This window comes from Watersipora subatra, chromosome 6, assembly GCF_963576615.1.
Source record: "Watersipora subatra chromosome 6, tzWatSuba1.1, whole genome shotgun sequence".
In the NCBI taxonomy this organism is placed as follows: domain Eukaryota; kingdom Metazoa; phylum Bryozoa; class Gymnolaemata; order Cheilostomatida; family Watersiporidae; genus Watersipora; species Watersipora subatra.
This window is the reverse complement of record NC_088713.1, coordinates 26,622,879-26,630,273: the sequence shown is the minus strand read 5'-3', so window position 1 is coordinate 26,630,273 and position 7,395 is coordinate 26,622,879.

The window sequence follows — 7,395 nt, the reverse complement described above, 5'->3', positions numbered from 1 at the left end:
ATAATGATACAAATTAATCTTGTATAATGAAGTTTTACAATATTTTACAGTGTATTGCTGAGCAGTACACCCTGCATAACGAGGGATTGATGGCAGCAATCGATTGGGAGCTTGATTTGGCAGGTGACGGTAGATGCGATAGTCCGGGGCATTGCGCACTATACAGAGCCTACACTATGATGGATCAGAGCTGCGGTTTAATAGTCAGCAGCCATCTTGTCAAGGTAAAACTTTGACAGTTTTTACTTCACAGCCTGACAAAAACCCAAATTTTTTAGTAGTTATCAATACATAAACATGAAGTTGCTCATCTAGCTAAATAGTTCATTCAAATAATGTGAAAGTAATTGTTGGTCGTAACTTTCTTTATTTTGCAGTCAACAGAGACCACCAGCTCTAACACCATGGAGCTGGAAGGCTTCAAGCGATGCCAGTCCAATCTAATTTCCCACGGCCTGAGAGTGAGGTCCATTACAACGGATGTTGTTACAAAGGTTGTGTGCATACTGCAAGCTTGTGTTTTGGCTTATGCCGCAAATTTGTCGCCGTGAGCGACGGCCTCTACCTGCCTGCTTGGTGTCTAAGATTTGGGCTCTTTTCCCACCAACGGATGACGAAGAAGAGTTTGCAGACTTGCAAACAAGATTTGCGGCATAAACCAAAACACAAGATTGCGGTATGCACACAACCTTTTCCAAGCATTTGGCGATGGCTCTCTAAATGGGAATAGATTATCTACCAAAACAATTATTGAAAAACAATAATTGCTAATCATCAAAATAATCTTGATATTTATATAATAAAATCATAAAACTAATACACTCTCTACTGCAGTAAGTGTACAAGCCAAATATACCAGTTCGCCTTGTGTTCCACGAGTTCAGAATATGTGTGTTCAACTGATGCATTAAATGTGTAACACAAGAATTTTAGATAACGCTTGACACATTAGCATAGCCTTGGTGTTGTTGGCATTAAATGAATATCCAACTCACTATGATATCGCAGGTAAATATTCCACCTCAACTCAAGGGGTGCAGACGCCACAAATTCGTTTACACCAGGATGCATACACAGGCATTCATGCTCCCCTCGGTCAAGGAGACAATGCGAAAACTCAGCATAATGGCAGCACAAACATTCAGGAAGAGATGGCATGTCTTGACAACGCTTGCAGGCACACCACTCTGTAGCCGGTGGTATTAGCTCCAAAAGAAATGAACAGATATGTCTATGCAACCATAGCTAATACATCAGGTCGATGTTATCCAACAGTATATCAGTGCAGCACTAGATTTAAATATTAAAATTGTTAATGTTGTCATTCGAGAAAAATCTGTAATTATTTTTTCGCAATATTGAAGCGATAATTATCATCATTAAAATCATATATAATAATATTCGTTCTATCACTCTCAAGCGAAAACTATTACTACTAGCTAGCTTGGCACATAAGAGCTGGCTAGTGGCGGTGCTTACTTGCTGGGAGGTTTGATTCTGTTGAGGATCTTCTTCAGATAGAGCGTCAGGCTCGAAACGCCAGGGTCTTAACTTTTCAGAATTTGACATTTTTTATGAACGCGACTCAGACACGAATAGTCGAACGGAATGGCCAAGCCGAAACTGTAAAGTAGCGAGCATCTATATTTGATACGGAGTCTTAGGTAAAACCCGAAGTGTTTATCATAAACTATTGCTACGATAAGTTTGATATTGAGCTTTTTATTGGCCTTTCAATTCACGCGAGAACATCACGTGACAAGACAATAACCATACAGCGCGGATACGTCATCGAAATCAAGAGATTCCAATCTACGGCGGCTTTTTGTTTTTGAGCTTTTAAGAGCTTTTAATCACATTTCCACATATTTGGCACCTGCCACACTACAGAGCAAGACATGGCGAATCTTTTGATACCAAATAACTGTAATGTGAATTTTGTTGCAAGTCAACCTTTAAAATTTAATTTTAAGGAATAAAAATTTGCATCCTTTGAGCTTTTAAATTATCTTGTAATGTTGGTATTTCATTGAAGCAATGGCTACCACAGCAGAGGACATCGAATGCGAGTTTTGCGGTCGAAAAAATGATAAAATAGTTGATCCGAAGAAGCTGCCATGTGGGCACATAAACTGCATGCCTTGCCTTACATCACACTACAAAGAGAATGACATTTTCTGGTGTGGTTTGCAAAGTTGCGGGTAAGTAATACTCAACAATACCGTCATGTTAACATTTAAAATATTTAACATGTTAGAGTAAAATGGAAAAAAATACACATTCAACTATTGACCCTGTAAACGCTTTAAATGGTTATTGTTGTTGAAGTTTTTCATCCAATCATTTTACTCTTCAGGGATAACGACTAGTAGGACAGGTTGTTAGTTACTTTACATGTTTTAATAAGTTAGCATTTACTTGATTTGAACAGGTCTGAACAACTGACAATAGAGACAAACGTGATGAGTTGAAAATTGATAAACGCAAGCTAAAGATAGCTATCATGCTCTTCATTTGTACACCTTTTTATTGGACAAATGAGAAGGATTTATGAAAATTTGATGAAATTTGATGAAATTAGTTTTTTCATAAGTCCTCTGGACAGACTACAATTTCCATTGTAACTTTAATCTGAAATTAATTATTGGAGATTCATTTAATTTTTGTTTTGCAGCGGTTTTAATTGTGCCAACATTTAGTCAATCTAAAAATTATGTAAACGCAAGTTATGAGAAGACTAAAATGTTGGTCAACATGGATCTTGAGTACCTGACATGCTGATTATCAAGCTGACACTCTAACCAACTGAGCTAATCAGCTGTCTACCAAATCCTCAAATAATTGTACCAATCAGGGAATAAACATTGCTTTGTGACAGTAATAGTCAACAGATGGACAAAAGATGGTTAATAATATTATAGATATTTGAGATTATTTCATTAGCAAATTGATCTAAATTGAAAAGAAATTAGCTGCCCGTTATAGTTTTATTATAATAGCATATCTATTGGAGCAAGCGCCTAATAAACTTATAGGATGACATAATATATTGCTGTGACAATATTTATGTTATTTTAATATACTATTTTTGGAATTTTCTGTTTCATGCCATCTCTGATTTTTAGCAAAGTGTATAAAATGTCTCCTGAAATGCTCCCAGATTTTGATGACGCGCTATTCTGTGACACTTGTGTCAAGAAGGGTCAAAGCAAGCGTCAGGCTGTGTCATATTGCACAGATTGCTCCAGAAAGTTTTGCACGAAGCACCTTGAGGTATGTAACATATGCACATGTAGTATATTAGGTTATTTGTCATTACCATTCGTACCTTTAGATTTCAGCTGGTCACATGAAGGTCATTTTACAGAGCAGCATAATTGCTGTTGTTAGCTCTGTTATTCATTAGATAGAAATGGAATGGTCCAGTTGTTTACTTGTACTAACCAGCTGCAATATCTCTCTCTGTAAATATTTACTCTAGCCACCAGCTCATATACAGCATTAGATTATTAGGGGGTGACCTGCTATATGCTTATTATTTAGTGGGAGAAACTCTGCACTTAGGCTATGCAGTTTCAACTAAGTTATATAATTAATCGCTAGAGGTTTACTATGAAAGAGCATTTTTACTTGTTGTTATTTTATAAATCAAAGTTACTTCTAATGGTTATCCTGATAGTTGAGCAAAATAAATCACTAGTTAGCGCTTGTTCTGCCATTCCATTTAAACACGATTATAATAAGCAGTTGGTATACTAGAGGTGATAACATTATGTTTATAATCTTGGGTAAGTTTAGCTGCAATACAAATTATGCACAATTGTTTTTGTATACACGTGCTCAACAACCTCCCATTATTCATTGATACAAAAGTGGATATGATACATGTAGCTATCAAAGCTATGAGTAGTGAATATGCTTTATTATAGTTTACAAATAGATATCACATTGTTTTATCTGAGTCGCAACTGTTTCTCTACTTTGCCCAGAGAATCCTAAATTATCCTTAAATATCTTCAAATGTTAATTTATAATAATAAAAGCCTGTCACCAATATTTTGAATCTTTTTATTTGCCTGACAAATTACAATGATAGGAATTCTATGGCAACCACATATTTTTTTATTCTAGCAACTCGATTGGTTAATTGATGACTATCACACAAGTTTCTATAGCTGGTATTGTGCTATAACATGTTTGGCTTTATTTTAGCAACATGATGATGTACTTGAAGACCATCATACAATTCCTATGGCTCAGTATTTATCAAAGGAAAGCTCCCATCTGCCAGATATCTGTACAAAGCATGAGAATCAGCCGCTAGTGGTGGGATGTAAGGTCTGCCATACCATCAGCTGTATGAAATGTGTAGCAGATTCAACCAGATGTGATAATGGTAAGCTTATTGAGTTAATACTGTAACCCATCAGTTAACTCATCAACATAGGGGGTTCTTGCTGCTGCTGTTATTAGTGAACACTAGTATTATTCTGGCGTAATCAGCACATTGACTGACAAATTTGAATTTGGAAAGAAATTTTCATTAATAACATATGGCTGAAGATATTTTGTTTGTAAAAAGCAAAAAATCATTGTGTTCTACATTGTTGGGCAAAAAAGTCAAAGACCAGTGGCATCGTAACCCCAGGGCACTCTATAGTATGCAAATTGGTCTGAGGTTTTGCTGTAGCTGATGCTAGTGAACACCATTCTATTAGCATATGTAAAGAGTGCTTCATATTTACATCTGCTGCCTTGTCATGATTGGCAGGCTGATAATCAGTTAGTGTATTTTACGAAGAAACACAAATTGCTTGAAATAAAAATAAGCTAACTTGTAACTAAACCTTGGCTGTTTTAAAATATAACTGAAATATTCCGACAAACACTTCCGTAATTAATAAAACTATTAGAAACAGTTGTTAAAATATTCAGATTATATTGCAAATTTTTTGATGAAAATTGACTACAATGAAGGTCAAAGACAGATATCGCACACTCGCCTGACAACTTAGTAGAATTTTACCGTTACTCCTATTTGTTCTTCAGTCTGTTCCATTTCTTCTCCTCATTTAAGAAGTTTAATGTACCCACTTTTTGCAGTTATAACACTGCCAGGGAAGCTCATTTGATTCAGGAGCTTTATCTGTCTTATAACATTTATTACATGGAAAAGTGGTTAGGTGTGTTGAACATCCCAGATCTGTTTCAAGTGTCTGGATTAGCACAAGAAAACACTATGTTTATACATCCTTTAGCTGAACTTATTTCAACACATATAGTCAGCAGGTAGAGATCAAAGTTTGGTATAGATGATGCTACACAAACACCTGCCTTCTGTCTAACATCATGAGGTTTTTATCATATTCATTCTTTCTGTTTGATTTGTTTCTTAATAACAGCTAAGATAATATTACACAGGTGGACCACATGACTTCCAGTTGCTGGAAGATCTGGCTGCCTCCCTCCTGAGTACTATGATAACAGTAGAGAATGCAAAGAAGGATGATGAATATGAAAAACTTTTCAAAGAAGTATCCAAAGTTCAGTCGGACTATGATGCTAAAACAGAAAGCATGCTTCAGCTTATTCGTAAAACAAGAGAGAGTCAGGTTTGTAAATATTATCCTCGCTACAAGGTTTCATGCTGGTAAAATCAGTACCTAAAATCTATCAGTTACTCTATTAAGGTTACTAATACAGACTCTATTGACTGCATATTTTTAGATACTTATTAATAAATATGTTAGGAAACTGCAAAAGCAGCATATACTAGGAGTAATTTATCTGGTATTCACTGAAACCAACTGGTGTTTTATGAAACCATCATTTTGAATGAGTGGTTGCAGCAAAAGCAGACACGCTGACTTTTGTGGACAGCAAGATATTGGTCGAATCTGATAATTTTTTATTATAGAGTAAACATCCCACCTTATAATGTCTCTAATTGGGATTTATGGCACAATTTTCCGTCTAATGTCTTTTTATTTAAGTAAAAAGCAGCCTATACTCTGTTATGCACTGTATAGCTACTGAAGGATGTTATGTTTTTGTTTTAACTTATCTCCTCTTCTTCTTCAGGTTTACCCAAGCAGTTGCTGTGATACTGAAGCAATTGTGTTAATATGACAAGGAGGCTACAACTCCTGATTATTAGCTTTTCTATTATTTCCATTTACTATTTTCTGTTACAGCTAAATGCGGTTAAAGTCAAATATGACACACTTGAGAAACAGGTGCTGGAAAACCGCCAGCAATCACAAACTAAAATTGCGGATTTTGTCGAAGATGTGTTGCTCAAGCAGTGGAATAGCCTGAGAACCCATCAAGAGCTGCTTGAAACTGGGACCAAGAGCCATCCCCCAGTAAGTTATTAAGCAGTATTGTTATTCAGAAGTTCAGTAATGTGAATGAACTATTGTACTAACTGTATGTGAGTGTTTGTGAATATGTTGGTGAACATGTATGTACCAGCACTTGTGTGGTAATGTACTTGAGGTGTTTGAGGTGGTTGTATTGATATACATATATATATTATTGAGCATGTGTGGATAGTTGTGTTTGTACACGTATCTATTGACATCTATTTCTGTACTTGTCAGTTTTGTGCAGTGTATTCATATCTGTGTGTCAACATATCTGCTGCATATGATCAATTGATCTGCTCAGTCAGATTGATCCACTTCATAAGACTCCTAGACTTATTGCTCATGACCTACAGGCCTCATACTATCAGCTGTCTGCTCCTTCCATTCCTTCAATGTATCTGAGTCTATGAACTTGCTATTATTATTGTACCATACATCGTGAGCTGTCTACTAGCTCTCCTTACTTGTATGCTTCCACTGCTTAGTCTACACTCTCAGTCTTTCTATCCCTGCTTTATCTACCATCAGTCCTGTTCCTCAGACACCACTTGTCAGGGTTTATATTCAGTAATGGCAGTTCTCCTATAGATACACTGATTGTAAGTTTACCAATTTATACATTACATATCTCTGTCCTTCTTCTATTGATTCTATTAGAATAACTCTATGTTTAGGCGGCGATTGTGAGAGGATTCAAGGAGTTAAAGGCTCAGCTTGACAAAATTACCCAAGAGCATTTGCCAAAGTTCGAACTCACAGACCAGCTACGGTTAAAGCAGATAGGTATGAATAACTGAAGATAGATGTATACATTTTCTATGATCATGGAGGGGTGAGAACACTGTGCTGCATGTACTGTAGTACATGTTTGTTTTTGCACATTCTTAGTATTTTGAATAAAATTTATGTCTTTTTTAATTCTTGTAAAGCTTGTAATTAGAATCTGAAAATTTTGGCTAGAAAAGGGAAAATTTTCTTAGCTCTTACATTAAAATACATATCAGGTTGCTACTGGCATGGAAGCCTT